Genomic DNA, 15,239 nt, shown 5'->3' with positions numbered 1-15,239 from the left:
ATAAATTTGAGCAGGTTTCTTTTCTTTTTCTAGTTTTCTTAGATAGTTAGTAGTCTAAGATAAGTTTATTTATGTTTTTGTTTCAATCTCCATTATTTTTAGGAGATTTTTATGGTGTTCTTGTGGGTGTTTTGTCCATTTTGTTTATGTTTTCTCCTTTATGGAGATTCTTTATGCTCTCTCATGGAGTTTCTTTATGATCTCAATGGAGATTTTAGGTGTTAGTTCAAATATGACGATCAAGATTCAAGAATTTGGGCATATTACTCTGATATTTTTATGAGAATATCTCTTTTTCAAGAAGAAAAACCCCTTTCAAAATGGTTGGATTATAATCCCAAAACCATTCTCCCAATCTTAGGATTGCTTGGTACTCTTGTTAGTAGTTTGTTACTTCTCTTCACAAATTACTCTTTGTTAGTACCTTTTAATTATAATTTGATCTTTGATATTGATGTACTTGAAGTCCATGTAATCTCTAGTTTATCATGAATGAAATTTATCAAAAAAAAAAAACCATCCAAGTCACGAGCTTGTGCGATGTACGTCATTTTTTCCCACTAAACGTTGTTGCACTTAATGTTATATGAACTGTTTTTATCTGAAACTTAAATTTACTGCTTTTGTTAGATGCTTGTTAGGTACTTATATATGAAGTAAAGTGTTTGAACACCAGCTAAGCAACATATAAAAGGAACTATGAAGTAAGTGTTTGAACACCATCTAAGCAACTATATGTTCTTTTAATTTACTTTCAAATTACAAATATTTTCCAAAAATACATAAATATTTTGAAAAATAAAAATTTAATATTTTTTATTTATGCTCTCTATGTAGATAATCCTTTGTAAATATATATAAAATTCACGAGAATTCGATGTATAATTTGAAAGACGTAGTTTTAAAATGTTTATCTTCATTTTTATAAAAATGGCATTCTTGTAAATAAATAATTTTAAATTTATTTCTATTTCAGTCCCTATAAAAATTATTTATTATTTCGGAATCCTTCATTTTAAGTATTACGGTTCATGTTTTCTTAAGCGTTTTAGTTGTTATTGAGCTTTGTTAATCATATTGTCCATATTGCGCTAAACATATAAGTCCTTGTTGCGTTTGGTCAACCAAAACTATTTTGCATTACGTAATTTGCATTTGAAAGTGGTTTTCGGTGGATGACTCACCAAAGCTTGTTGTTTTGTATGTTTCCACCTACATAGATAATTAGATAGCTAATGTCATCGCGGGTCTTTGTAAAAGAAAATGACAATAGTAATAAATTACTTATTTTTTACTCGGCGTATACTTTTTAAAGCTTTCGTGTACATTTCATATGATGTTGTAGTTTGTGTTCTCAAAGTAACCGAAAGGCTCGGCTAGTAGATACAATTAGAACACGTTATCAGCGTGAATAACTCTACGACGATCGACATAGATTTGCCGATATGAAAAATGATAAATATTTTCGATCCTTGCATATTTGATTTATCTTTTCTAATTAGTTATATGTGAGTATATAACACTTTGTTGTGTCTAACTTTTTTTATTTCTTATTTAATTAGGACTAGTTGGACACCCGTGCTACGCACGGGTTTGATTTTTGCTTGTGATATATAGATCTATTGTTTAATTTCATTTCAATACAAACAATAGTATTTAAAAAAACTAATAACTTAAGGTCAAAAATACTAGAAAAAAAAAGAATTCAATAAACTAATAAAAAACAATGTAATTGGAAAATGAATGATCCTAACACAAAAGTTTAGGCTTTTTTATGCAAATGAAGGAAAATAGCAGAGACTAAATACATTTCAAACCTATCCTAATAATACTTCACAAAAACATTTAAATCTCACGTTTTTAAATTTTTAGATTCTGATGCAAATTTTATTTAGGAAGTTGAACCTGTATATTTTAAAGTTAAAGTATACGATTTCAAAGTATGGAAAATCTGGAAATTCTTGGAACAAATATGAAAACTGTAAGGTAATATGAGACTCGTAAGAAACCTTAAACATTCGTCTGAACATGTAAAAAAGGAGTAGTATAATTAAAGAGTCATGTGCTTATCATACAACATCTTTAAAGCCTTTGATATTATTCCAGTTTCATAAATTGATCAAGTGTAGTTGTTCTAGTATTTCATGGAGGCTTTTGTTTTTGTCAAGTGTAGTTGCTCTATATGTTCTTCTGTCTTTTGGTCCACTCAATCGTTTAATTTTTATCTCATTAGCAGAAGCGTGTTTCATATCGTGATACATCATATTTTTTCCAAAACAATCGTTCACCTGCTCATTGTGTTGCGGTCTTTTTCAGGTACAAGTAGAACGGATATGGAGTAATGATTTTCTTTGGTAGATTATATTAATGGTCTCTTCTTGATTTTATTTTTCTCTACCCATGCCTCAAATGTTTTCTATGTAGCTTAATGATCTTCTTTTGCTCTTTCTTTGTTTGATACTGTCAAAATATTCAATTATGAATTGGATCTAGGACATGTAAATTTGTCGCTGAGGCATATACCAAGGATTCAACCTACATACATCAAATCAGGACATATATAAACATTAAGATTTGACTTAAATGTAAAGATTCCTAAATGAAAATTCTTACGATAAATCTACGTTTACTTCGATTTTCTCTCAAAATAATCATTGACTGTGACAAACGCGTGGACCCTTCTTTTAAGTTACCAGCCCAACGCTAAGCAGCTGATGGGCACCAACCGACTATCTTTAAGCCGAAAAATCACAATGTGTCTAGGAGGGACGGGCCTAGTAAGGGGCTAACCCGGGCCATTGCCCGTCCCTAGTTTTGGCCAATAACTTTTTTAGTAGGAGATTAATTTCTTTAAAACTTGTATTTGGCCCACCTTTTATTAAGATAAATCAATTTAGTTTTGGCCCAAATAATTTTTAACCAATGATTTTGTTTAAAAAGTAGTAAAGTTTCTCATCTATCCAGGTACTCGCCCATTTTCGTCTATGAATAATAAGTTTTTTTCTTTAATTAAAATTTGTGGATTTTAATTTTTTACTGGTGGCGGCATATACTCCAGCCCTACCCTGTGAACATTTTTGGGTGTTTCCCACCACTTTAACTCTCAAGTCATTGACGTGACTCCCGACAAACGAAGAGTTACCATAGTAATGATATTCGTGTTCGTCATCTATCTTTAGCACCTTTGCCTTATATTATTATAACATTCCTGCGCTAATTTGATGTGCTCATGTTTCTAACTATCGATGTGCCTCATCTATCGATGCGGCTAAATTGAAAATACCGCTTAGAGAGGATCAATGTATTAGAATATGTAACTTATATGATGGTCTACGGATTTGAAAGTACCACTCGGATCACATGGTTGCGCAAGCCCAATATCCATCATGTGTAATTAAATACCTCTATCAACTGCCAGAAACACACAACTTCCACTTATACATGTCCAAGAGCCTTTAGCCACTGCATATATCTCGCCACATTCAATTATACAGACGCAACTTGTTTTTTTCTTTGTTTATTAGCTTGGATAAAACTAAGTGTCAATGGAAAACTAATTCCAAAAAGATGGGAAAATGAAATAAAAAAGGTACTTTTAGCTAGGCGCCATAAATAAAACAACAAAAACATTTATGCCGACCACAATCAAATATTGAAAGTTGGTTGTAATCTGACGACATAGTGAAAGAAGAAACCAACTGATGTGCAAACAAATATTGAATATTCATAGTGGTTTTGGTTAGCAGTGATGAGCTGTTGATATTCCAGAAAAACACAGTTATGCACCACAATGCGCATGTGATTCACAGTAATAAAATTACTCTAAGAATCAAACTATTTATATTGATCCCCTTTTGAGAAATACCCTCATTCATTGTTAAACGTTAAAACAAATACAAATTGATGCTTTCAAATATTTATAAACTATTTATCTTTCATTCACAAATTTCAAATTTCACAGCTTGTGCTCAAGTTCACGTTAAAGTGATACTTTCAACTGGATGAATGGAGCGCGAGGTACTGTCAATCACCATACATGATTTCACTAACACAAGCCTCAATTTTCCAAACTAATACTTTTTCTTTAAGTCTCCACCGCTGCCAAAATTGTTCAGAATAACTACCTCATGGCCAATAAATAGTTGGTAATACACAAAACTAAATAAAATGCACTAAATAAAAATGCAATGTTTGTAACAGTCTTATGGAGCCCGAGTCAAAACATTATAAATATAATTTTTCAAATTGAAATCATGGATTTAAAATAGGCTATCGACCACGATATTCTATATGTATATATAAAAAATTTACATTTGACCAATAATTTTAAAACACTCGTTAAACATTCTGTACCAAAAACATAGTATGAGCTATCAATGTTATTGGTAGCTATCGACTTAAAGATGCTAAACTACTACTGACTTCTTTAAAATTTATCAAATCTTCATAAGTCCATCTCGACCACTACAATTATTATTACCTTAAAAATTTTCTTCTATCTACGGTTATCAGCATGTACATTTGTCCTATGTAGCTTTCAGCGTGTCGGGGAAGATGATAAAGTAATAGAGTCGATGTTAAATGGTTGAAACATGGCAGCTTAGTTATCAGGGCTGAATTGGGGGCTGTGGAAAAATAATTGGGGATCCCTACTTACAGGACAAAAAAGGTCATGAAATAATAAATGGGGTTATCCCTTATCTCATTTTTCTTAAAATGGCTAAACTACCCCAAATCATTAGTATTAATTGAGCTGATTAGTTGTTAATCTTACTTAATTTGATTTTAATCTTTTCTTTTTCAAATTTTTTATTTGCAATTTCTTTTTTTTTAATTTTTTTTGCCGAGATTTGTATGAAAAATCGTCATGGAGGTGAAGTGTTTCATTGACGACTCTCAAGAGTCGTTACTATTTCAAAAACGATCCTCAAGAGTCGTCATTGTTGCATTGACGATCCTCAAGAGTCGTTAATGATAGAAAAACGACCCTCAAGAGTCGTCATTATTTCAGTGACGACTCTAAACAGTCGTTAACGCACATAAAAGAGTCGTTATTATCTTCGGAAAGTTATTAATGGCGGAAATACATTAAAGGGTCGTAATAGTATTGAATAAGACCATGATGACCCTTTGATGTATTTTTCCTGAGAAGATAATGACCTTTTTATATGCATTAACGACTGTTTAGAGTCGTCATTCAAACAATGACGATTCTTGAGGGTCGTTTTTCAATCATTAACGACTGTTGAGGGTCGTCAATGAAACAATGATGACCCTTGAGACTCGTTTTTAAAATAGTAAGGACTCTTGAGAGTCGTCAATGAAACACTTCACTACCACGACGATTTTTCATACAAATCTCAGCAAAAAAATTTAAAAAAGAATAACAAATAAAAAAAATTAAAACTAAAGAAAATTTAAATTAAAAAAAATTAAAACTAAAAAAAATAAAAATTAATAGGTTGACATGTATCACAATCCCAAGGGTTGGGGTTGTTAAGATATGGTCAAGATATGATATATCTTGACATTGTTGTGTTTGTTATTTGGTTGTAACTGCATATATATTCTTTCTGCATATATCCTAGATATTGTTAGGTGTATCTTTTATTTGCCTTATCTAGTTGTTAGGTGTATCTTTATTTGCCTTATCTAGTTGTGTAAACATGTATAAATCAGGCTTTTGCCTATCAATGAAGATACATAGAATTATTCTCAAAACTACATTAGAATCTCTATGCTCATGTTCATCATGGCATCAGAGCTAGGAAAGATCTGAGAACCAGTTTCCGCTGCAATACAATCCAGAGAAAATACAACCCAGAGAAAACATAGTAATCATGTCAAGAGAAGATTCTCAACCTATCACTGTCCGTTTTGATGGAACCAATTACAATCACTGGTCATTCCTCATGAGGAGTTTTCTTAAAGGAAAGAGTATGGGGAAGTATGTCGATGGTATAGAAAAGAAACCTACAACAAGCAGTTCTGTTGAAAAAGGGAAAGAAAATGAAACACAGAAAAAGGATCCAAAAGAAGAATGGGAGATTAACAATCACAGGATTCTCACTTGGATTGGAAACACAGTCATTCCTTCCATAAGCATGCAACTCACAAGTTTTGAGGTAGCCAAAGATGCATGAGATTTTCTTTCGAAAAGGTACACCCAAATCAACTTTGCTCAGAGGTATAAACTCAAACAAGATATTATATCTATGAAACAATCGCATGATCAGTCTATTTATGTTTTTCATTCTGAGATGTCTTTAATATGGAATCAATTAGCACTCATGGAACCAATATGGACCGTAGATTTGGAATTGTGGCAGAAGTATAGAGAGGAAACACGTTTAGTTCAGTTTCTAATGGCTTTGCGTGATGAGTTTGAGTCTGTTAGGGCATCAGTCCTTCATCGTTCACCTCTTCCCACGGTGGAAGTTGCTTTGTCTGAACTTATTATAGAAGAAACAAGGAAAAGAATCACATCGGAGATATCAGGAGTATTTGTTGTGCCCTCACGATCCAGCCCTAACAATTTTCCAAGAAACTCAAATGCTCAAGTGCAACGTGATATGTCTCAAGTACAGTGTCATAACTGCAAGACCTTTGAACACTTGGCAAGGAAATGCAATCTCCCATCGGCCAATACATCACCTGCTGCCACAATACCTGACACACCCACAACACAGTGTGGGTATTGTAAGGAATTTGGTCACTCATCTAGATTCTGCACCTCACCAACCTCAAGAAACATGAGAAGGATCAATGCTAATGGAGGAAAAAAATTCAATACACCTACCAGATTTACGGCAGCTCCAGTTTCATCTGCAACAGATCCTTATGCAACATCGACAACCTCATCTGCATTAGTTGTACCTGGTGGTGGTTCAGCACCAAACCTTGCTGATATTAAAGAGATGATTAAACAAGCACTCTCAATTGGTAACAACCCTACAGCTGCATCTGCCTTCTCTATCTCCTCAGGTATTTATTCAACAGAATGGTTTCTCGACTCAGGAGCATCAAACCATATGACTTTTAATCAAAAGTTTTTTGAAAGTCTTCATCCTGTCATCACCCCTAAGATTCATACTGTTGATGGATCAACAATAACTACAAGTCATATAGGCTTGGTCAACAATTCAAATAACTTCTATGTACCAAATGTGCTTCTTGTTCCAAATATTACAATGAATCTTATTTCAGTTGGTCAATTGTGTGATCAAGGTTATAACACATATTATTTTCCTTTTGTTTGTGCTATACAAGATCTCAAAACCGGGAAGCTAGTTGGGATAGGCCGTAGAGTTGGTCGGTTGTATCTCCTTCAATCCATTGCTCTCTCAGCGGAATCTGAAAGTCATGTCGTAGCTGTTACTCCCACTGCACCTGTGTCAATATCTCCCTTCATGTCTTGGCATTCTAGGTTAGGTCATGCTTCCTTTTCTCGTCTTTCATATATGATCAATAAGGGTTTACTAGGAGATACTCGGTTAGATAAAGAACCAAATTGCATCTCTTGTAAACTGGCAAAACAACCAGCTCTTTCTTTTAATCTTAGCATTTCTGTCTCAACTGAACCTTTTGCTCTTATACATTCTGATGTATGGGGTAAATCTCCAATTATGTCAAAGGGAGGTGCTTTGTATTATGTCAGTTTTATTGATGATTATTCGTGTTATGCATGGGTATATCTATTCAGATCTAGAGCAGATTTTCTTAAGTTATATGTTGATTTCTCAACCATGATAAAAACTCAGTTTGGTAAAGTGATCAAAGTTTTTCGTGCTGATCAAGGAGGGGAATATATTTCCAATCCATTCAAAGAATTTCTTAAAACCCAAGGCACCATTTTTCAACTGTCATGTACTGAAACTCCAGAACAAAATGGAGTTGCAGAACGTAAACACCGTCATATTATAGAGACAGCTAGAACTCAGTTAATTTCTGGCTCAGTTCCTTCAAATTTCTGGGGAGAATCAGTCCTTACTGCAGTCTACACCATCAATAGAGTCCCAACAACTGTCATAGGAGGAATGTCACTTATGAGCGTCTCTATGGTAAGAAACCAAACTATTCTGAGCTTCGAGTCTTTGGTTCAACTTGTTTTGTACTCCTTCCAGAACGTGAACGTCATAAACTTGGTCAAAAGAATGTCTTGTGTGTCTTCCTTGGTTATGGTATTGAACAAAAAGGGTACCGTTGTTATGATCCAGTTAATAGAAAGCTTCGTGTCTCTCGTCATGTCACATTCTGGGAGAAAGTTCCATTCTGGTCACTTCCAAGCAGCAAATCATCATCTTTTGAGTCTTTCACTTATTCTGATCCATTTCCTAGTGAATCCAATCCTAGCACTTTTCCTATATCTACTCCTGAAAGTCCATCTCCTCTAGTTTTGATCCACCAAATACGGATGACCAAGACCACTCTACGACTCAACCTAACAGTGCAACTCAGGAACGAGATCCTGATTCTGAAGAAAATTCTTTGCCACCTCGCAATCGAAGACCACCAGCTAAGTATGCAGACTATCATGTTCCTTGTCTTCTATTTTGTCATTTTATGAACCAAAAACATACAGAGAAGCTGCAGCCATTCCAGAATGGCAAGATTCAATGGATGGAATTGGAAGCACATGCAGAGCAGGCACATGGGAAATGGTGGACCTTCCTCCTGGAAAATCAGTTGTTGGAAGCAGATGGGTCTATAAAGTTAAGACCAAGTCAGATGGTGAGTTTGAACGATGTAAATCACGAGTTGTTGCAAAAGGTTATACACAAGAGTATGGTGTTGACTATGAAGAAACATTTGCACCAGTGGCCAGAATGGTTACAGTTCGTACATTACTTGTTGTTGCTGCAGCACGACAATGGGGGCTTCATCAAATGGACGTGAAAAACGCGTTTCTTCATGGTGAGTTACAAGAAGAGGTTTACATGCAACCTCCTCCTGGTTTGCCTCATGAACCTAATCAAGTATGTAAGCTTCGACGGGCATTATATGGACTCAAACAAGCACCTCGTGCTTGGTTTGAGAAGTTTAGCAATGCAATTCTCCAGTATGTCTTTACACAAAGCTTCTGTGATTCAGCTATGTTTGTCAGATCGTCAGAAAAAGGAATTGTCATTCTTCTCTTGTATGTTGACGACATGGTTATTACTGGCAGTGATCTACAAGGTATTACTGAACTCAAATCATATCTCAGTGATTGTTTTAAGATGAAAGATCTTGGATCTTTAAGTTACTTTCTTGGCATTGAATTTGGCATGTCACCCATTGGTTATTTCATATCACAAGTCAAATATGCATATGAGATTCTACAGCGTGCAGGGCTATCTGACAATAAGGTAACTGACGCATCTCTTGAATTGAATGTAAAATACAGTCCTACAGACGGGACTCTATTGTCTAATCCAACATTGTATCGTCAACTAGTAGGGAGTCTAAATTACTTGACCATTACGAGACCAGACATAAGTCATGCAGTTCACATAGTCAGTCAGTTTATGTCTGCTCCAAGATCTACTCATTATGCAGTTGTTCTCAGAATTCTAAGATATATCAAGGGGTCTCTTCATCAAGGTCTGTGTTTCTCATCAAAGTCTGATCTCACTCTTCAAGCTTACTCAGATTCCGGTTGGGCTAGGGATATTACAGATAGAAAATCTATTACAGGCTATTGTGTGTTCTTGGGAGACTCGTTGATTTCATGGAGAAGTAAGAAACAAAGTGTGGTTTCTCGTTCAAGTGCTGAAGCAGAGTATAGAGCACTTGCTCACACCACATCTGAACTCATTTGGTTACGGTGGCTACTTCGTGATATGGGAGTTCTAATTTCTGCTCCTACACCATTGTATTGTGATAACAAGGCTGCTATTCAAATTACACACAATGATGTCTTTCATGAGCGTACAAAACATATAGAGATAGATTGTCATTTTACTCGTCATCATTTCAAGAAAGGTACAATCACTCTTCCACATGTTAAATCAAAATTTCAAGTGGCTGATCTTTTCACCAAGACTCACTCTGCAGCTCGTCTTCGATTCTTAATTTCCAGACTCAAGATGTGTACTCCACCACCTTGAGTCTGAGGGGGGGTGTTAATATATGGTCAAGATATGATATATCTTGACATTATTGTGTTTGTTATTTGGTTGTAATTGCATATATATTCTTTCTGTATATATCCTAGATATTGTTAGGTGTATCTTTTATTTGCCTTATCTAGTTGTTAGGTGTATCTTTTATTTTCCTTATCTAGTTGTGTAAACATGTATAAATCAGGCTTTTGCCTATCAATGAAGATACATAGAATTATTCTCACAATTACATTAGAATCTCTATGCTCATGTTCATCAGGGGTAATCTAGTCTTTTCATGGTATTTTAGACACCCCTTATCCTCTTCCCATGAGTGGGGATAGGAATCTAAGGCCTCTAATTATTTTTGCAGGGTCCCAATTGAGCCATGTTAGTTATCTCTTTGTTAGCAAAACAAAGTAATCTACAAACACGAAATTTCGTGCTACCAGCATACAATTGCATGTACATCCTAGCAAAACCCCTCCTTAAATCCAAGATATAGTTCAACCAAAAGGTAAGGTAAAGTGTACTTGAAAAAACTATCAATCAACCCCATTTCTTTGGCAGAGGCACTTCGATTTATTTTTATTTTATTAATAGCCTCCGAGTAGATACATATTTCTCTTCCCATACAAATTTCCATATTCCATACTTTAGAATCGTTCTATGATAACTTCCATCGAACATATCTTTCTCAATTTAACAAAACGAACTTATTCATCCTCTCATCTTCCATCCGATTCATCAAAATGGATGTAAAGATAAGTTTGATAAAACCTATCTTTAATTTATTAATCAAAAATTTGTAATTGGATATATGTAAAGATAAGTCTTCCACATATAGTATGAAATGTATTTGGGATAAGAGACCTTGGAAATTTTATATCTTGATAATTGTTTCTTGAATTGCTTTGTGTTATTAATTGTCTGACGAATTCCCGTTAAATTCCCTGGTGTTGTTAGCCTTTTTTTAAGGCAGAGGCCTAATGAGATGATGACCAATACTTACAAACGGTAAATATACAAAGTTTTAACTGTAAATAAAGAAAATTTCAATCTTTTTCTTCCTATTTTGTAGCAAAAGATAGTACTGGCATTAATTAATAGTATTCTGTTACCTATATGAGATTAAACATAAAAGACTTAATTTGAAATTTTAAATAGTAGAAATCTAAACAGAGTAACAAACAAATTATTTTCTTTCCTTTTCTTTAGGAAATCTAATGAGAAATATTAGTAGAACATATATTCTTTTGGGAAATTCAGCTTGGACACGTGCCTAAGATGTGCCCACACTTATATACGTCCCTGGGTAAGCTATCAATTGTAAGCACCTATCCAACAAATGGAGATGCAATAAATTATGCAAAAACAAAATCCCTTTCACCAGAGATTTCAACGCAATGTACATCTCTCAAATTTTGTGGCAAACATTAAAAATGAAGAATTTTAGAATGGTGCAAATTTCAATTTGACTGTATATGCTTTTTTATACTAAAAATAATATTTAAGCTCTATGCCAAAACAACATACCGAAAATTTCGACAAAGCTCCATGCAAGGAACGGTGAGGTACTAAAGCTTAATGTTGCAGACGATCAAATACTCCAATATTCTCTGCACTTTCCACCATTAATTGGTAGTACGTCCACCCCATTTGCATAGTCTCCAGGACAACCAAATACTCCAATTGTTGCTTGCTTTGCATCGTCCTGAAATGTAAGTCCAGTAATCATAATTAAGATATTTCCAACCATTTAAAGAACATTTCATGAAGTTGCACTGTCACTATTTTAACATGGATATCTTTGGTTGTCTTTCTTTTCCCTTCTCCTTCTAGAACCCATTTAGCGCTTCTTCATCCAATTAGTTTAATGTATGAAAAATTATGTACAAACTCTACTTGATACCTAACAAATTAACTCAATATCATGTGCAACAGAATACAATATTACTTCAAGCCCTAACAAATTAACTCATCTTTATGCAGTTTTCGATTAAAAAGTCACATAAACATATTAAAAACCATATTTTCATACACTTTTGTTTTTGTTTCACATCCTATTTCATCACAAATTATTCGTAGCTCTGATTCATTCAGAGCACTTAAAGATCCACCATCCACGCATGAAAAGTACAACCCTGATTCATCCAAAAGGCTACCAAGAGAAGATTAAATTGCAATAGTTATCTGGGACATCACTTGAAATATATATAGCTTATCCATGGAATATCTGGTTTAAAGATAAACTACATATCACAATAACCAAATAAATTCAAACTATTCTATAAATTGATTGGAAAATCGTCGGCATATATTTGGTCATATTCCTAGTGGTAACCAGAAACATAAAAACAAATCCTAATTCGGCTAAGCTCCATGGTTAATAAATCAAATATACACACGTTTCCATAAATAAACGACTTTTAACCACGACTTTCCCATTCGAGGAGGTATCATCTTCTGACAAAATCCAGTAAAAAGCAAAACACAATCAAAACGACAAATACGAAAGAGTACCAAAAGAAAAGGATTTCACAGCTCTATACCTTTGTGTGAGTTTATTACCATGTTCACAAAGCTCCAAAATAACCATTTCAATACTCATGAACTCCTACTGTCGCAGCCATTGATCTCACTTTCGAGGTTTATGCAAAACAAAAAAAATAATCGATTAGACAATAAACGGTAAATAGGATGAAAAAGAAAAACCAACATAACTAAACCCTAGCAAAAATAAGAGAAACTTGCAAACAATGGGATTTGGTGTTGGCTCAAACCTTTTATATACAGAGCGACGAAGGTTCAAATTTCAAAAAAAAAAAAAACGATACTTTAGAAATGATATTAATTAATATACCAAAATTTACATAATTTCTATATTTGGTCGGCGAATATCTATTTTTTTGATAGCCATACTAAATGCGAAAATATTTGCCTCCAAAAAATCTAGAACATTTTTACGGTCTAAGAATAGATTTTTTTATTATTATTTTATTTTTGGAATGCAATATTAGGTGAAAATTGTATTTCGTTTTTTTCTTGGTTCTTTGTTTTTCATAAGATATTTCTCTGTTTTTGTTTTGTTGTTCTCTCTTATGATTTTTGGTGTTTTTGTTTCGCAGAGGATCGGTGTTTAAAGTTTGTCTCGACCAAGTCTTCTATGGAGGAAGAAGTTAACCTAGATCAACGGATAATCATTGGTTAATTCCAGGTATTTCCCTTTAATTTCAATTATTGTTCTAAACTCTATTATCAATTTACGATTGATAGTGTATTCATTATTCTTTTCTTTTTTTTTTCTCTTGCTTCAATTATAATTGTAAAATTAGGATTGGTTTAATTATTAACAACCTGGATTTGTAATTAGGATTAGATTGATTTTCAAAAATGTAATTGGACATGGACATTGGACAATTTTTTTTAATGTTTTAATAGTTTTATGGTTTGTTTTGATTATATGATTACAATTTTATGATGATAAGATGAATTTATTAATATATGTACCTGAATTGTAAAATCTAATTGTGATTATTATTTATATTTATTTACATGTATTAATATAATGTAAGAATCTAATTGGATTTTAGTAATATATTTTTTCTTGAATGTGATTGGTCAGAAGATATATTGTGGGGCTAAAAGATTTTCCTTAATTTCTATTGGACGAAATTTTAAATGGTGAGGCCAGAATCAACCAGAGGCTCGGGTTAACCACAACGCTTGAAAAAACTCTATTTTTATATAGAGAATTTTTTAAAAATGAGTTAGACGTCCACTTCCATCTGGTATTATGCTATAGAATGCACAAATCATTCTTGCGGATAAAAAGAAATATCCAAAAATAGGTATTTATTTAACATCACTGATATTTTTGATATTATTTAGTTTCCAAATTTAGCCAGATATTTGAGTTTTTTAGTGTTTGTTATTTTCCTCATTAGTCGAAGTGCCGAAGGTTTTTCCACGCCCTTTTTGGATGGCGTAGAAAATGAAATTTCTTTCTTTATTTTGCCACCGGTTTTGTGGTAAGTAGCGTGTTTTATATTTTAGACAAGATATATGCGTCGTATGAAGTGATGTGCGAGCAACAAGTAGAACTGCAAAATCTTGCGCGCTTATATGCTCCGCTAATTTTTACGGCATGTACAATATGCGCCTATTCCTTCATGATTGATGGCTTAACAATCATATTAGCATCTTTTCCATCAGAAGACATCATGCTTGGAGTATCCATAAACGTATGGGTTTGTGAGAGAAAATCACAAGTTAAACTCAACAAGCAGTTTTGAGATAAAAAGAGGTTTCAGGGAAGGAAAAAGGAATGTAGGGTTACGCAACCTTTTAACAGGTTCATGCACACACAACTCTGAACCCTGGAGAGAGTATAATTGTACAAAATAACCCTTTCTTTTATTGATAGACAAGGAAGAACAAAAACTAAGAAAAAAAGAAAAAAAGACTTTTCCTAAAACCTGAGAGGTACACAAACTTGTCTCTTTTGATCAGGTACATGAGACAAGATTTACAAATCAACACAATCAAGTTGTGTTGCGGTGAACAACAATTTATCCACCATGCTCCTCTTGAGAGGAATCCTCATACCTATGTCTATCAAAACAATTTGACCATACTTTCTTCTCTAATGGTCTTGTTTTGTCCTTGGAAACTAACTTCTTAGACGAAGATAATATCCTACATACCTCAGCGGTCTTCTGAGCAAGTTTAAGCTTATTTTCTAATCGATTTGCTCTTCGTTGAAGTTTGTTGACGTGCCTCAATTGGTGTTTGTGCTTGTAACACCTTGATAGTTCATGACTATTTTGAGAACAAAATGAGCACGTCAATCTTGGATAATATTCAGGCATCTGAGATGTGCACGCAGCTAGACACATAGTGGAACCTGAAACATTACAAACAGAGTTTCCAAAGAATGGGTCAATTTTTTCTTCCAGATTGGTTAAGTTTTCTTCTGAAAGAATATCGAAATTGATGTATGTATTGCTACAATTATCAAAATCAATATTTTCACCAAGAAGTGCAACACTTGATTTCTCGTCTTCATTAGAATCATAGTTGTTAGACATTTCATCAAGAGTTGCAGCAAGACCTTTGTTCCCAGTGTATTTTCTACGATTTGGGCACTCGTTTGCA

General features: G+C 33.8%; 1 long non-coding RNA gene across 1 annotated transcript; it reads left to right on the top strand.

Annotated features, from left to right (window-relative positions):
* The first annotated feature begins 11,675 nt into the window (after positions 1-11,675).
* Positions 11,676-14,678, top strand: LOC113320719. Its single transcript, XR_003346258.1, has 4 exons — positions 11,676-11,803; positions 13,211-13,299; positions 13,708-13,933; positions 14,030-14,678. It is a non-coding gene; the product is annotated as an uncharacterized LOC113320719 (long non-coding RNA).
* Positions 14,679-15,239: the final 561 nt, after the last annotated feature.

This window comes from Papaver somniferum, chromosome 11 (genome assembly GCF_003573695.1).
Source record: "Papaver somniferum cultivar HN1 chromosome 11, ASM357369v1, whole genome shotgun sequence".
In the NCBI taxonomy this organism is placed as follows: domain Eukaryota; kingdom Viridiplantae; phylum Streptophyta; class Magnoliopsida; order Ranunculales; family Papaveraceae; genus Papaver; species Papaver somniferum.
This window is presented reverse-complemented; position numbering and strand designations above follow the sequence as displayed.